An 18,382-nucleotide genomic window follows, 5' to 3' on the forward strand; every position below is an offset into this window, starting at 1 on the left:
ATAAAAATAAATAAAATAAAGATATTGTGTCCATCTACAACTAAAAAATTTCAAAATAATAATAATAATAATAGATCATCTCTAACTAAAGACTAATAATTCTGAGGGTTTTCAGTAGTTTCATGTTCTGGAAAGTAAATCATTTGCATGTGCATACGGCAATGTCTTCTTTTTGTGTTTTTGTTGCTTTATTTTGTTTTGTTTTTTGGTACTACGAAAATCCCAGGAATGCTTTAACACTGAGCTACATTCTCAGTCCTTTTTATTTTTATTTTGAGAGAGTCTCACTAAGTTGCTGAGGCTGCCCTCGAGCTTGCAATTCTCTTTCCTCAGCCTTCCAAGACCCTGGGAGTACAAGCATGCACCATTGCACCTGGATCTGGACTTTTTTTTTTTTTTTTTTTTTTTTTTTTCTAATAACCCTAAATTGTATCAAAGATTTGTTTCTGCTTGGTTTTGGAATATCCCCCCCAAAAAGCTCATATGTTGAAGACTTGGTCCCCAACACAGCAGTGTCCAGAGGTTTGGCTTTGGGAAATCACTGGAGAATGAAGGATCTGATCTAATCAGTAGATTAATCCTTTTGACAGATTAATAATTTGAATGCACTGCTGGGAGGATATGGAAACTAAGCAGGTAGGGCATGATTGAAGAAAGTAGGACAATACTGGCATGCTCTTGGGAACTGCATTTTGTTGCTGGTCCCTTCCTCCTATCTTCCTCTCCCTCCTTTCCAGCCACCATGAACTGACAGCCTTCCTCCACCACACGATTTAACCACCACACCCTTTCACCATGATGTTTCTGCTTTGGAGTTAACCCACCATGGACTTAAACCTCTGAAACCATGAACCAATGTAATTCTTTCCTCTATGAAGTTGTTCTTACCAGGTATTTTGGTCACAGCAATAAAAGCTGACTTAACATAGTTATCTGTATAATAATAAAATAGTCGTACTTTAAACTGAAGTTCTTCTCCTTCTAGGAAACAGTTTCCTGCTGTGAACCTTATTTGTTTTCTAAAGGAAATGTGGGCTAACAGCATTAATTGCTTTTTAAGTTTAGGTAATTTTGTTTGCTTTTTGCTTCCTTAGCCTTCTTTTTGTAAATGTTTGCTGACTCAAGCAATAGTAAGGTCCATTATGAGTCATGTGTAGAACTGCAAAGTGAAGATAGATTTTTTTCCACCTCTTTTTTTGAACAGCTTAATTCTAAAAATGTTGGAAGGGGAAAAAAAAAAAAGCAAAAACAGTGGTCCAGGTATAGTGATGCATACATATAATCCAAGTGACGCAGGAGGCTGAGGCAGGACGATTTGATGTTAAAGGCCAGCCTTGGCAACTGTGTCAGACTCAGTGGCACACACCTTTAATCCCAGAGGCTCAGGGGATTGAGGCAGGAAGATTACAAGTCCAAAGCCAGCCTTAGCAATTTAGCAGGGCCTTAAGCAGCTCAGCAAGAGACCTGTCTCAAGATAAGAAATAAAAGGACTGGGGATGTGGCTCACTAGTAAAGCATTCCTGGGTTCAATCCTTGGTACAAAAAAAAAAAATCCTCTGGAAATAAAAAGGGCTGGGGATGTAAAACAGTGGTAAACCACTCCTGGGCTCAATCCCTAGTATCTCAAAAAAAAAAAAAAGAAAAGAAAAAGAAAAGGGGAACACCCAAGTATCCTTCACCCAGATTTGTTGTTGTATTTTTTTTTGTTTGGTTGATTGATTGGTTTTTGTAGCGGGAATTGAACCTGGGGACACTTAACCACTGAGCAACATTCCCAGCTCCTTTTTGTATTTTATTGAAGACTGAATCTTGCTGAGCTGCTTAGGGCTTCGCTAAGTTGCTGAGGCTGGCTTTGATCCTCCTGCCTCAGCCTCCCAAGCCGCTGGAATTATAAGCATGCGCCACCTCACCCAGCTCAGATTTGCTTTCTGGTTGCATGTTTTCATGTTTGCTGTACTATGCTATACATTTTTTTCTTTTCTTTTCTTTCTTTTTTTTTTTTTTAAATTGTGTTCCTGAACTATTTGAGAGTTGTTTGCAGACATCCAGATACTTCAGCTTAATCCCATACATTCTTAACCTTAATACTCTAAAACACCAGCATTTTTCTTTTTTTTTTTTATTGTGAACAAATGGGATACATGTTGTTTCTCTGTTTGTACATGGCGTAAAGGCATACCATTTGTGTAATCATAAATTTACATAGGGTAATGTTGTTTGATTCATTCTGTTATTTTGTCTCTTCCCCCCAACCCCTCTCACCCCTCTTTTCCCTCTATACAGTCCTTCCTTCCTCCATTCTTGCCCCCCTCCCTAACCCTAACTCTAACCCTAACACTAACCCCTCCCACCCCCCCTTATGTGTCATCATCCACTTATCATTCGTCCTTTGGTTTTTTGAGATTGGCTTATCTCACTTAGCATGATATTCTCCAATTTCATCCATTTGCCTGCAAATGCCATAATTTTATCATTCTTTGTGGCTGAGTAATATTCCATTGTATATATATACCACAGTTTCTTTATCCATTCATCAATTGAAGGACATCTGGGTTGGTTCCACAGTCTGGCTATTGTGAATTGAGCAGCTATGAACATTGATGTGGCTGTATCTCTGTAGTATGCTGATTTTAAGTCCTTTGGGTATAGGCCAAGGAGTGGGATAGCTGGGTCAAATGGTGGTTCCATTCCAAGTTTTCTAAGGAATCTCCACACTGCTTTCCAGAGTGGCTGCACTAATTTGCAGCCCCACCAGCAATGTATGAGTGTACCTTTCTCCCCACATCCTCTCCAACACCTGTTGTTCCTTGTATTCTTGATAATCGCCATTCTAATTGGGGTAAGATGGAATCTTAGGGTGGTTTTGATTTCTCTTATTAAGCATTTCTCTTATTGCTAGAGATGTTGGACATTTTTCCATATGTTTGTTGATTGCTTGTAGATCTTCTTCTGTGAAGTGTTTATTCATTTCCTTAGCCCATTTGTCGATTGGATTATTTGCAGTCTTGGTGTAGAGTTTTTTGAGTTCTTTATAGATTCTGGAGATTAGTGCTCTATCTGAAGTATGATTGGCAAAGATTTTCTCCCACTCTGTAGGCTCTTTCTTCGCATTGCTGATAGTTTCCTTTGCTGAGAGAAAGCTTTTTAGTTTGAATCTATCCCAGTTATTGATTCTTGCTTTTATTTCTTGTGCTATGGGAGTCGTGTTGAGGAAGTCTGGTCCTAAGCCGACATGTTGAAGATCTGGACCTACTTTTTCTTCTATAAGATGCAAGGTCTCTGGTCTGATTCCGAGGTCCTTAATCCATTTTGTGTTTAGTTTCGTGCATGGTGAGAGATATGGGTTTAGTTTCATTCTGTTGCATATGGATTTCCAATTCTCCCAGCACCATTTGTTGAAGCATTTTTCTTTTTTTTTTTTTTTTTTTTTTGCGGTACTGGGGATCGACCTCAGGGCCTTGTGCTTACGAGGTAAGCACTCTACCAGCTGAGCTATCTCCCCAGCCCCCAGCATTTTTCTACAGTACTACAAAGCAGTGAACAAATTCAGAATACTAGTATTTATGCAGTGCTATTATCTAGTATGATTACTATCTTTACTCATATTTCCACAATAGTCCCAATAATGCCATTTACAGCTGGACTTTTTTGCCCCTCTCAGATCCATTCAAGGATCATGCATTGCTTTTAGTTTTGTTGTTGTTGTGTTTTGCAGTGCTAGAGATTGAATACAGCACCTCCTGCATGCCAAGCAAGCACTGAGCATTCAACTATTTCCCCAGTCCCTGCTTTTAATATTCTTGTTCTTGTTGATTGTTTTTAAACTGGAATAATTTCCCAGTTATTGCATTGCTGAAGAATTTAGGCCAGTTACTTTGCAGATTATTCCTTCATTTGGATTTGTCTAGTTGTCACCACTTGATTAGATTCACATTAAACTTCTTTGATGATGTTATAGAGCTGGGCACAATGACACACATCTATAGTCTCAGCAACTCAGAAGGTTGAGGCAAGAGGATCACAAGTTTGAGGCCAACCTTAACAAATCAGGGAGGCACTAAGCAACTAAGTGTGACCCTGCTTTGAAATAAAAAGAGCTGTGAATGTGGCTCAGGGGGGAAATATTCCTGGGTTCAATCTATATTTACAGAGGAAGAAACAGCAACCGGTTTGTGTGTGGTGTTGGGTTGGATTAGAGGTAGTGTTCGGGACAGGATTATGAAACTCCATACCAGTTTTCCCAGTACTTATACATTACCCTCATGTTATTTTTTTGCAGGCAAGGGCATGGATCTTGGGTGCAGGCCAAATATTCATGGGTGTTTTCTGCTTTTCAGTGGGTCATGGGTACTTATTTTGAGACTCACTATCTCTCTTTTTTGTATACCCTGTCTCATTCCCCTTCCCCTGATACTTTGATTCCTTAATCTTTTTTTTTTTTTTTAATTTTAGTTGAAGATGGACACAATAATTTTATTTTATTTGTTTATTTTTTTTATGTGGTGCTGAAGATTGAACCCAGTGCCTCACACGTGCTAGTCAAGTGCTCTAGCACTGAGCCACAACCCCAAACCTGATCCCTTAATCTTAAGGGTTGGTTAGGGGTGAAGATCTGTCTTTTATAACTTTAGACTGGCAAGGGGCAATGATCCTGCTTTAATTTGAGATAAAAAGTCTCATCCTGGACTGATCTAAAGGAGATAGACACTGGTCTCAGTTGTGGAGGTGGGTTGGAATTATTCCTTTTCTATCCCCTTAACATGAAATTATGCCATCAGAGACCCCTATGTGAGCGACAAAGAAATGTCACAGGAGAAGAGATATCTAAGGTATTCCAAAGAGCCAGCAGCTTAACTCAGTACTCAGGGTTTTTGGCATATGTGATAGAAAAGAATTTCAGCAATACTATTCAGAGGCATAGACAAAGGTTTATTTAGGAAAGCAAGGCATATTCAAGAGAGAATGTGGGCTATTTTGAGAGTGAAAGTATTTTGAGATAAAGAAAGGAGCATAATTTCAAGGAGAGTATGGACCATCTCCCAAAGGAGACACAACCCTGATCTGTTGAATTCTTACCAGAATCAGTTGATTATTTTGGTGATTGTGGCTACAGATAATTAAACTGTTTTTGGCATAAATTTCACTTTAAAATAGAAAACTGGTTGAGCACAGTGGCAGATGCCTATAATCCCAGTGACTCTGAAGGCTGAGGCAGGGGGATTGCAAGTTCAAGGCCAGCCTCAGCAACTTTGTGAGAATCTGTCTCAAAGTAAAAAGTAAAGAGGGCTAGGGTTCTAACTCAGCAATAGAGCACCCCTGGGTTTAATCCCCAGAACCAAAAAAATAAAGAGATTATCTAATAGATCTTAATATCTATGGAATGAATATGCAAATTAGCAGGAAGTATTATTATCCCATAACATATCAAACAGTCTAATTAAACAGAAGATTCCTTGAAATTGTATGGTATCTGGTGATTGTGCAAGGCATAGAATTAAGATTAGGATATTTCATCTAAAAAATACAGTGGTCCAAAGTCTGGAATTGATAGAAATTTGTCTAAGGACAAAAGTATTTGCACTGGAAAGAAAAAAAAATTTTTACTAGTATTTATGTTGAACAGGTTAGAAATAATGGACAATTAAGTGAGAAACCATAAAACATGCCCCTTTAGAGAGTAGGGTGTCTTTATGACAGGTGCACATTGTTGCCATAATGAAATTCTCTTTTTGGAGAGGGGATTATTGTTCCTCTCTTGCCAAACAACTGACACTGATTTATTTTGCCAGAAATGCAAATACCAGGAAAGGAAGGGCCTGTGTGAGTGGTGATTGCAGTTTCCTAAACTGGTATAATTCTTAGAAATTAACAAAATGAAACTCTTATCTAAAATTTAATTTCATCTAAGTCTAATTATCCTTGCCTTCCTTTTTTGTTTATTTGTTTTGTAGATGGTGTCTCAGTATGTTGCTCATGCTGGTCTCAAACTCATGGACTTAAGTGATCCTTCTGTCCTTGGTTGTTTTTTGTGTCCGAATGAATTTGTATCTTTTAGACTACTAGTGTCAAATATGTCATGCATTGTTATAATATGCTTAGGTTGATGGGCCTGGTGGTGCACACCTGTAACCCCAGCTACTCTGGAGATTTCTAACTGAAAGATCATAGGTTCAAGGCCAGCCTGGACAACTTAGGGAGACCTTGTCTCAAAATATATGATAAGGGCTGGGGATATAACTCAGCAGTAGAGTGCCCTGGGTTCAATTGCTAGTACCACAAAAAGAAAATTAATAATAATATGCTCAGACCACTGGACTGATAAGATCTATTTCTTCTGGTTTGTTTAACATTTGATAAGATATGGTTAGTGTTTAAATGTTTTATTTTGCTTTAAAATGAACTTGGACTTTAATGTATTTGAAGAAAAACACTCTTGGATTTGCACATACAACACGTATCATCCCTGTTTTGTTACTAGATTGTGTAATTGTATATAATATGGGGCAATAGTGTAAGCTCTGCAAAATGAAATATGCACCATATTCTGTTCTATTCATTTTGTACTGGGGATCAAACTCAGGGATGCTTTACCATTGAGCTATATTCCTAGCCCTTTTTCTTTTTTATTTTGAAACAGGGTCTCACTAAGTTGCTGAGACTGACCTCAAATTTGTGAAGCTCCTGCCTCAGTCTCAAATTGCTGGGATTACAGGTGTACCACTATACATGCACTACAATCAGAAGAGATGTTTTAATTAGTATTTATAAAAGTCGTCTTTCTAGTCATAGTAAGCCTGGAAATGTTTATGTAGCATCCATTTGTGTGTTCATTTAACTGGTTTTTGGAGGTACTGGGGTTTGAACCCAGGGACACTCTACCACTGAACTACATACCCTACCCTTTTTTAAAAATTATATTTTGAGGCAGGGTCTCACTACTTGCTGAGGCTGGCCTTGACCTTGTGATCCTTCTGCCTCCGCCTTTGGAGTTGCTGGAATTATAAGGTTTGTCAGTTTGAGTACAGTGCTAGAAGTGCCTCGTTGTTGAATTCAGCCCATACTGTCTGTAGAGAGAAGCTGAAAATTTGCACATTCTTCCTTGCTACTTATTGCAAGTGGTGTTTGTTCTTGAATTCAAATGCTTCTTTTTTTAGGAAACAAGTATACTGTGACCCAGAGAAAATGTCAGTCAGGACGGTGTTTGACCAAGGGGCTTAGGATCTCCTTGCTGAGCCCCTGTATCAGGGTGTATGGTTCAGGAAGAGGCAAGAGATCAAGGAGATGAGGCAGAGAGCTCTTAGGAGATAAAACATGAAGATGGCACAGAAGATGTGCTCATTGAACAATCTTCAAGTGATTAGAGAAAATAGCTTAGATTGGAAGTGAAACAGACTGGAAAGTAGGAAGATGCAGATCTGGCCCCAGGATGTCCTGACTCCTTTCGATGTGATAAGGAAGTCTCCCAGACTCAGAAGGAGTCAAAATCTGTGAAATAGAATGGAGGGAAGGTAAAGGGCTGCTAATACCCACCCTGACAAGCTGCCAAAGAAACTGAGAGCAAGAAAGCCTCTACCTCTGGAGAAGGGCCTGCGCTCAGCCTGACCAACTAACTCCACATATGTCTATCACCTGTCTTTTATTTCATTTCCCAGCCTTTTCTTTAAAAGTTCTGCTCACCTTCAAGTATTTCAGAGATGGAACTTTTGAAACAATGAAATTCCTTCCATCTTCCTTCAAAACTGGATTTCAGTAGAACCTGTTTTCCTCCCAGTTTGACTCCAAATATTTCTTGAGCAGTGAACATGATGGCCTAACCTCTTCCTCCCTGGGTGGGATCTGTGCTCTCTAGTAACAATTACAAACATGAGATGGAGGAAGAGTTTCCACAAAGAATAAGTGAAGAATCAAGGAGTTGGTCAGTCCCAGAAGCAGAAGATCAACATCTGAAAAGAGAGAACTTACAAGAAAAGAGTCTTCTTCACTCTACCCTGCCCTTGGGAAAGTCAGTGGTTCAACCCAACTACTTTCTCCATATCAGCAAGCAGGCTGTGTTGCAAATCCATAGAAATTTTTTAGGGAACATAAAAAGCAGATTTTTTAAAAAGGAAAGAAAGAAAGTTGGAAAGTGGTTCTCCTTATTCCTCCTAAGACTATATTAACTATATAAACTATATTGTTGTGGCTCAATGGTACAGTGTTTGTCTGCCATGCCTGCAGCACTGGGTTTCAATCCTCAGCACCACATAAAAATGAATAAATAAAATAAAGGCATTATGTCCATCTACAATGAAAAAAAAAAAAAAAAGAATATATTGAAGGCCTGCTAAGGGTTATACAAAAAAGTAGGAGAAAAATTCTTGCCTTGTGATTATTATCTAGAAGAGACCATATAGCAAAATCAAATCATAGTACACATTTATCCTTGTATACCAAATAAAGATCAGTGACAGTCTGTGCTTCTGGAACTCTGTAAAGGAGAGGTCTGTAAGAGTGCCTCCCAGACCTGACTTCATGAACCAGCAAAATTTCCAAAACATGGGGATCTGACATGAGATTGGCAAGGTTTTATTTTTGCTCATTAACCTTGAAGAACTCTTGGGACCAGGATGAGCTCGGTGATAGAATGTTTACCTAGCACAGGTGAGACTCTGGATTCAAACCCCAGCACCAAAAAAAGAACTCCCCTACTTTTTCATAGTTCAACTTTAAACCTGTCCTGATACTCTATGTCACAATCGTTTTATTTCTATTTGGAGCCTAGGTCTAAGAGTATTGTTAGAGAACAAGAAGAATTGGGGGCTAGGCTTTGAATGGGGAAGATTTATATGGATAGAAAGGTAAGTATTAAAAATATTCAATATAGTGAGGCCAGGTGGCACATGCCTATACTAACAGCTACTTGGGAGTTAGAGGCAGGAGGATCACAAGTTCAAAGCCAACTTAGCAAGAACCTGTCTCAAAATATAAAGGACTGGGGACATAGCTCAGTGGCAGAGTGCTCGGCTGGTACACACAAAGCCCTAGGTTCAATCCCTAGTACCACAAACAAAAAAAAATTCAAAACTACAAAGTAAAATTGAAATCAGCAACAGTAATTTGAAACGATGGATCAGATTTTACGTTACTGGTATGGCCCAGGTTTCTTTGAGTTTAGTTCGACCTACATTACTGAAAAGCATGCAATGACTCAGGTCCTATTTTACTCTTTGATTATGTACTTCACACGTAGATAGGAGGCCATGACAACATTTTCACTGACGTCAGAGCTTAGCACACCATGGTGGGCTAAACCCAGCTGACTACAGTTTTTATATGGCTCATAAGCTAAGAATGGTATTTATATTTTAAAAGGTTAGAGAAAGGACTGTTGGTTGTTGCTCATGGTAGAGCAGGAACATGACTAGCAGAACTCAAAGCCCTGGGTTCAATCCCCAGCACTCGCACACAAAAAGGGAAAAAATCCAGAAGGAGCATTTCATGAAACATGAAAATTATGTATGAAGCCAGGCACGGTGGCTCATGCCTGTAATCCCAGTGACTTGGAAGGCTGAGGCCAGCCTTGGAAACTTAGTGAGGCCCTACGTAATTTAGCAAGACTATGTCTCAAAAAATATAAAAGGGACTGGGGATGTAGCTCAGTGGCAAAGCGTCCCTCAGTTCAATCCCCGATACCAAAATAAAAAAAGTTCACATTCATTCTCCATGAATAAAGTTTCACTGAAGGGGCTGGAGTTGTGGCTCAGTGGTAGAGCACTTGCCTAGCATGTGTGAGGCACTGGGTTCAATTCTCAGCACCACATAGGGGTAAATAAAGTAAAGGCATTGTGCCCATATACAACTGAAAAAAAAAAGTTTCACTGATTGAAAAAAGTTTCAATTTTGTCCTTGGCTACCTTCACACTACAGTGGCAGAATTGAGTGTTTGGGATGGGGAGTGTAGCAAAAAATTAGGCTAACCTCGCCCAAGGACAGGTCTGGCCTTTGCCCTTGGCTCCTAGGAGATGATCTTTAAGCCCCAGCAGTGCCCTCACTCGTGTCTTTGCTTACCTGGAACTTTGCACCACATCAGATAGTAACTGATTTAGGTGAGGGCTTTGAGTCACCCTCTGGGGAGGGTGAAGAATAATAACCACATGGTTGCTCACTGCCTACAGGAGTGAACCCCAGTAAAAACTGGACACCAAAGCCCCGTTGAGTTTCCCTGATCTGATGGGCAGTGTTCCACATGTATTGTCTTTTATCACTAGCGGAAAAAGTTGTTGCTGTTCATGACTACTAGGACAAGACCACTGGCCTCTGCAAACTTGGAACTTTCTGGACTGTCCCATGGAACTCATCCATAGGCTAATTTTAACCTGTTTCCTTGTACTATAATAAACTGTAACCTTGAGTATCAAAACTTTCCATGTTTTATTCAGCTTTTTAGCTGCCGTGACCAAAAGAACTGATGAAAAATTTGGGGAGGAAAAGTTTATTTGGGGCCTCTCATGTTACTGGTATGGCCCAGCTTCCTTTGTGTTTTTCAAGGATCTCAGTCTACAGATAGCTGGCTCCATTCCTTGGAGCTCCCGCTGAGGCAGAACATCATGGCTGAAAAGTGTGGTGGAAGAAAGTGGCTTAGGACATAACAATCAAGAAGTAGAGAGAGCTCCACTCAACAAGGACAAAATATACACCCCAGGGACCCACCTCCCTCAGCCATGTACTACCACCACATTAATCCCTATCAGGGGACTAATGCACTGATTGGGTTAAGGCTCTCATAACCCATTCATTTCACCTCTAAATCTTGCATTGTTTGACACCTGAGCTTTTGGGGGATACCTAATATCTAAGCCATAACACGAGAGTTCTGAGTCCTAGTAAATTATGAAACCTGTAGGAGTTCTTGAGGGCCCCCAAATTGCAATTATTTTCAAAGGTGAGATAAGTGGCAGGAACCCTTGAACTCAGCACTGTGTGAGAAAGTGCAAGGACACATTTTTCACACTCCACATGCAACAGTACACGTTGCAGTGATGCAGATTTTACTTGACAGTGAAACTGGAGTTTCTTCACTCCTGCAGGAGGATAGAGCCTCTGCAACCTTGGAAGCTTGTTTCAGTGTTAGCAGCTGACCAAGGCAGGGGATGCCTGCCAGCGTCAGATCCGAGGGTCTCAGCCAGCAAAGATGGATTCTCTCCACTACTGTCAAGTAGCATGTTGCATCCCAATAGTGGGCTGTGCCCTCCAATGTCACAGCAAACCCTAGCAGTTCAACTGTCAACTTCTTGCCAGGTTCTTGCCTTGAAAATCTGAACAATGAAATTCATGGCCAGTGAAAGGCAATAGTGTAAGAAGTAGTTTTAATTCAAGTGGAACGAAACGAGAAATTTACAGGGTAAGAGGGGACCCAATTGTTGGTTGCTACTTGAGTGAGCTAGGGATTTATATAGCTCTTGGGGGAATGCTACTGGTCCAAATTTATGCTAATCAGGTTTTGAAAAAGTACCAATCCTACTGGTCTAAATTTTTGCTAATCAGTTCTTGGAAGGTGTTGATGCTATTGGTTAACCCTTGCGTCCGAACTTTCGGATATGCCCCCGCTTGTTTTCCTGCCACTCATCTGGCCCAGGTGCCCTGGCTTGCCTCAGCCCTGGCTCACCATGCCTCAGAAACCCACTGGCATGCCTCAGAAACCCACTGGCATGGTGGACTCTGTGGGGCCGCAACATGCGCTCACTGCCTGTGCTCCAACCCATGGGGCTGCTGCTCCAGAGTTGCTTTACTCAGGACAAAGACTTGGATTCAACAGGAGCTCCAGGGCCATGCCTATCCCTCTCTCAAAACTTCTAAAATTCCACTGTCACACCTTTTTCTTTTTTTTTTTTTTTTTTTTTTTTGGTGTGTGTGTGTGGTACTGGGGATCGAACTCAGGGCCTTGTGCTTGCAAGGCAAGCACTCTATCGACTGAGCTATCTCCCCAGCCCCCACTGTCACACCTTTAAGGCATAGTGGAATATGAACTTGTTTTGTTCTTGAATTAGGTGCAAATGCACTGTATTTGTTCTGAGGTAACATCATACATCGCTGAAAGAACACAATATAGGCATCAGCATTACCAGACTAAGCACACAACACAATCCCAGTTCATGGTAAAGCAACTGTCAGAAAATTTAGAAAATCTGAGGTGGCAGACACATGCTTAGCCCCTTAAAATATCTTTTTTCTCCTCTTGGTGGTGCTAGAGATTAAGCCTAGGGTCTGACAAATGTTAGATAAGTGTTTAAGTCACTGAACTACACTCCCAGTCCAATTCAGGTGTATTACTACAAATTTATCTGCAGAAATATGCCCACAGAGGTATATATTTGTATATTCATTTCTATCTTTTTATTTTTTTCTTTTTGGTTCCAGGCATCGAACCCAGGGGTGTTTTACCCCTGAGTTACATCCCCAGCCCTTTTTGTTTTTTATTTTGAGACAGGGTCTTGCTAAGTTGCTTAGGACCTCACTAAATTATTGAGGCTGGCCTCAAACTCACAATCCTCACCTCAGCCTCCTGAGTTACTGGGTTTACAGGCATGCACCACCATACCTGACTTCATTTATGTCTTTTTGCAATAGAAAACATTTGAAAATAAATGCCCAAAAGAATACTGGTGTAAATAAATAGGACCTATTCATGGAATGGTTTAATATAGCAGAATTAAAAAGAAAAGAGAGCCAGGCACAGTGACACTTGCTGGTATTCCATGGACTCAGGAGACTGAGATAAGAATTGCAAGTTTCAGACCAGTCTAAGCAACTTAGTGAGACCCTGTCTCAAAAAATAAAAACAGGGCTGGGGATATAACTCAGTTGGTAAAGTGCATGCCTCGCATGCACAAGGCCCTGGGTTCAATCCCCAGCATCACCAAGGAAAAAAAAAAAAAAAGACAATAATTGAAAAAAAATAATAATAATAAATAAAAGTTAAAACAACACTGGGGATGTAACTCAGTGGTAGATCAGTTGCCTAGCATATGTGAAGTCCTGGGTTTGATCCCCAGTACTGGAGTGCGGAAAAAAGAGCAGCTCAGCATGTATTGATATGAAACAATCTCAAGAATATAACAGCTAAAACCGATGCGATGGTGCATTCCTGTAACCCAGCCACTCAGGAGGACTGGGGATGTAGCTCAGTGGTCAAGTGCCCCAGCACCTCACAAAAAAATATATGTGTGTGTGTGTGTGTGTGTGTGTGTGTGTGTGTATACATATATAAAATCAGTGAAAATAAGCAAGGTACAAAATACTGGATGTGTTGTGACTCAATAGCTGTGGGACATGTTTACACTTGTTGATTGATGGGAGGACACAGTAATTGCCTTTGGAGAACAGGCATGAAAACAGGCATGAGTTGATAGTATAACTTTTCATTTACCCTTTTGTTTCTTAGGAATTTTTACAGTCCATCCCCACTCCAAATGAATTTTAAGTGATTTCTGAGCCACTTTATCTTATAATGGATTAAACATTGCTTTTAAAAAATTGTTGTGAAATATGCATAACGTTGTGAAATAGGCATAATTTACTATTTTAAGTTCCTTCATTTCTCCCCTTTCACACACACAAATAAAAAAGTAGGGCTGGGGAGATAGCTCAGTCGGTAGAGTGCTTGCCTTGCAAGCACAAGGCCCTGGGTTCAATCCCCAGCACCGCAAAAAAAAAAAAAAAAAAAAATATAGGCCCAGCACAGTGGCACACACCTGTCATCCCAGCAACACAGAAGATCAAAAGTTCAAGACCAGCCTCAACAACTTAATGAAGCCCTAAGCAACTTAGCAAGACCCTGTCTCAAAATAAAAATAAATAAAAAAGGCTGGAGATGTGGCTCAGTGGTAAAGCGCCTCTGGGTTCAATCCCTAGTACCAAATAAATAAATAAATGAAATGGGTAATTATCTGAGGGGATTCATATGTTAGTTCGTTTTAACCATTCCATAGTGTCAGCATAAACGGCCAGAAGCAGACCTCCACAGATTCAGAGAAGCCTTTATTCCTTCACAGATTCAGACACCATTCAAATCCATTTTCCAAATGGGAAAAAGACCGTCAGTTACAGAAGGGATTTGGGTTTCATAGGGTACAATGATATAACCATTGGAAGCTGTGTTCCTGCAGCTTTGAAGGTCAGGGGCTAGTTGAAAAGGTTAAAACTTTAATTAGGAGGGTAGTTGTAAAAAGGTTGAAACTCATTGTTGTCTGGGGAGATAAGAGTCCAGATGTCAGGGATGAGTACTCAAATCTTGCCCAGGGGTATTTGCTGTGCCTCCATTTAGGACTAATTAGCCATGGGGGAAAGTCATGGTTTAGGGCCCAACATTCAGTATCCGCCCCTTTCCCCCAGGGCCCATTGTTCCTTGGCTAGTTTCCCCTCCCTCCTCCTGAGCCACACCTCTCTCCATTTTTCTTCGGGGGCTACTTTACAGGAATATTATTTTCCATAACCCTTCACACAGTGTGTGTGTACATACATATATCACATACACCAAAAAAGTAATTTCTGGGCTGGGGCTCAGTGGTAGAGCACTTGCCTAGCATGTGTGAGGCCCTACATTCAATTCTCAGCACCACATACAAATAAATGAATAAACTAAAGGTCTACTAACATCTAAAAATGTTCTTTAAATAATAATTTCTAACTGCACCCAACTATATGTTTTTCTTCTATTAAAACAAAAGGTAGGGCTGGGGATATAGCTCAGTTGGTAGAGTGCTTGCCTCACAAGTACAAGGCCCTGGGTTCAATCCCCAGTACCAAAAAAAAAAAAAAAAGGTAGGCTGGGATTGTGACTCAGTGGCAGAGTGCTCAAAGAGCATATGTGAGGCCCTGGGTTCGATTCTCAGCACCACATAAAAATAAGTAAAATAAAGGTATTATGTCCACCTGCAACTAAAAAAAAAAAAAAAAAAAGGTTAGCCGGGTGCAGTGGCACAGGCCTATAATCCCTGTAGCTTGGGAGGTTGAGGTAGGAGGATAGGGAGTTCAAAGCCAGCCTCAGCAACAGCGAGGCGCTAAGCAACTCAGTGAGAACCTGTCTCTAAATTAAAAAAAATAAAATAAAACTGGGGATGTGGCTCAGGGTCAAGTGTCTTGAGTGTTCAATTCCCTGTACTCAAAAAAAAAAAAAAAAAAGCTTAATTTCTTTAATGTAAGTTAGTTCCAGGAACATAGCATTCATTTTTAATTAATTTTGATTTTAATGGATTCATTTTTAACCAGAGAAAAGTCCCTAACCCCACCTTGTCAGCTTTACTTTTTTTTTTTTTTTTTTAGTTGTAGATGGACACAATATTTTATTATTATTTTTTTTTAATGTGGTGCTGAGGATCGAATCCAGTGCCTCACACGTGCTAGGCAAGCGCTCTCCCACCGTCCTACAACCCCAGCCCCTGGTAGTTTCCTTATTGAAAGGCAAATGCTGTGACTTGCACCCTCCCTGGGCACTACCTGTTGCTGGGTGGGCTGACATTAATTGCAACAGAGATACAAAGAGGAGGGCCGAGCGCCTGGGAATTCTGAATACAGTCCTGGGGGAGCTGGTTCCAGGCTTTGTAAATGCTGAGTACTCATTCAGATGCACTTTGCCTGGCCCTGAGAAAAGTATGCTACTAGGTTCACAGACCTCTTCTTCCTGGTCACCCTTGAGGGTGGAAGTCCCTTTATTGTAATGCACATAATTCAATACTTGTTCTGGATTTAGATTTCTAAATTTTTTTAATCTGCCTGGTGATCCTTACCTTCGTATCTCCATCTTTATATTCCTAGAATCAAATTTCCTCTTCCTAAATAACATTTTCAATTAAATATCTCAAGCTTAGGTGCCCAAAATGAGTTCTTGATTCCCCTACACCTTCAGCTCCCTGCTGGGCCCCAGACTCCCCAGGTTCTTGTGTCCATGTTTCCCTCTCCCGCTCCTCCATCAGCAGGTCCTGTCCCCCCTGGTTGGCACATATTTCCCACATGTCCCTCTCTCCATTTCCACTGCAGCCATCTCCACTGGCATCTCTAACCCTCTCCACTCAACCGTCCTCAACTGATCTACCCACTTTCACTCTGGCTTCTCTCCTACCAGGTATCCTCTTTATGGCGGTGAGTGATCAGTTCATGTTAGCCCTTTAAACAGTTTGTTTGTTTGTTTTGCAGTACTGGGGATTGAACCCAGGGGCGCTTTCTACCACTGAGCTTCACTTCCACACCTTTATATTTTATTTTGAGACAGGGTCTTGCTAAATTGCCAGGCTGGCCTCGAACTCATGATCTGTCTACTTCAGACTCCCGAGAGTCACTGGGATTGCAGGCGCACACCATGACGCCTGGCTTTAAAAAGTTTTCATGCACCGGTTGTGGTGGCACACACCTGTAATCCCAGCCACCTGGAACGCTGAGGGAGGAAGATTGCCAAATTCGAGGCCAGCCTCAGCAATTTAGCAAGACCTAAGCAATTTAGGGAGACCCTGTTTCAAAATAAGATATAAAAAGTGCTGAAGTGCTGGGAATGTGGCTTAGTGGCAAAGTGCCCCTGGGTTAAATCTCCTGTACACACACACACACACACACACACACACACACACACACACAATTTGGTTGTATCAATGCATGCTACAATAAATGGATTTGGAAAACATGATACTAATGAAAGAAGCCAGTCACAAAATACCATTTATCTAAAACGTCCAGAAGGGGGAAATCCTGAGACAGAAAGTAGATTAGTGGTTGCCAGGGGACAGAGTTAAGGGTGAAGGCAGAGGAAGAATGTGAAGTGACACTGGATCAAGGGCATGTGTTTCCTTTTGGGGTGATGAAAATGTTCTGGAACTGGGTAATGAGGATGGTTGCCCGGCACTGTAATTGTACTAAATATCACTGAATAGTATATCTTAAAATGATGAATTTTATGTTTCATGAATGTTACCAAACATTTCTCAAAGTGGGCTTGAAATATTAAAATGATTGGTTTATTTTATTTTATTTTTTATTTTTTGATTCATTGTACACAAATGGGGTACAACTTTTCATTTCTCTGGTTGTACATGATGTAGAGTCAGACTGAAAATGACTGTATTTTAAAAAATAAAAGTGAGCTTTAATGGCTTCTCACTTCCCGTTTTAAAATAGGAGCCAGATTCCTTCCTATAGCCGGCAAAGCATGCTTGATCTGACCCCGTCTAGTTCTTCCCAGCACTATCTGTCCCAAGGCACCTTCACTGCTTTGTTCAAGCTGTTCCCTCTGCAGGAAGTTCTCTCTCTAGCCCCCCACAGGGCTGGCTCCTCCTTAGCATTTTGGTTTCCATTTAGGAAAGGCTTCTCCTGAACATCCCCTCTCTGCCTCAGTTCTTTGCTTCCTTCCCAGCAGTGATCATGGTACTTGCTTACTCACTCACTTCCTGCTAGACTGTGGACTAAGTGAGGATGGGATCAAGTCTGCTCTGTATTCTTAGAATCCAGACCATGCCACATATACAGTTTACAGATTTCTGTGTAGAATAGTTGAATGAAACTTGGAAAGTTAAGAATGCAGTACATTTTCTTTAAAAAAAAAAAAAAAAAAAATCATATTTTATTTATTTTTTAATTTATTTATTGTTTTACAAGGAGGCTTACCATGTTGCCCAGGCTGCTGTTCTCAAATTCTTGGCCTCTCTCTCTCTTTTAAATTCTTTTTTGTAGTTGTATATGGACAGTATGCCTTTTTGGCCTTGTGCTTGCAAGACAAGCACTCTACCAACCGAGTTATATCCCCAGCCCTATTTTTTTTTTTTTTTTTTTTTTTTTTTTTTTGTGGTGGTGGGGATCGAACCCAGGGCCTTGTGCTTGCAAGGCAAGCACTTTACCAACTGAGCTATCTCCCCAGCCCCTTGTTTATTTTTATGCAGTGCTAAGGATTGAACCCAGTGCCTCACACATGCTAGGCAAATACTCTGCCACTGAGCTACAGCCCCAACCCCTGGCCTCTCTTGAGTGATTTTCCCATCTCAGACTTAAATAGTTTCTTTGCACTTTCAATTGGAGAAAAATATATACAAATATATACACTTCCTATGTAAGGCATCTTTTTTTTTTTTTTTTTTTTTTTTTTTTTATTAAGGCATCTTAAATCTATTGGCCATTTTCTGTATTTGGCCAGGAGATGGAAAAAATGTGTGTCAACAGATGGTGGGCCAAACATTAACTCATGCTCAGCACTTGACCCAGAGCTGCTGGTGACACACATTGTCAAATCTGGCCTTCCTCTGAGGAATGGACAGTCTCTCTGATAGCAAGCAGACCTCTTTTAGCACAAGAGTTAATTCAGAGCTAAGCCCAGTGGCCTACACCTATAATCTCAGCAGCATGGGAGACTGAGGCAGGAGGATCA

Source organism: Sciurus carolinensis, chromosome 3 (genome assembly GCF_902686445.1).
Source record: "Sciurus carolinensis chromosome 3, mSciCar1.2, whole genome shotgun sequence".
In the NCBI taxonomy this organism is placed as follows: Eukaryota; Metazoa; Chordata; class Mammalia; order Rodentia; family Sciuridae; genus Sciurus; species Sciurus carolinensis.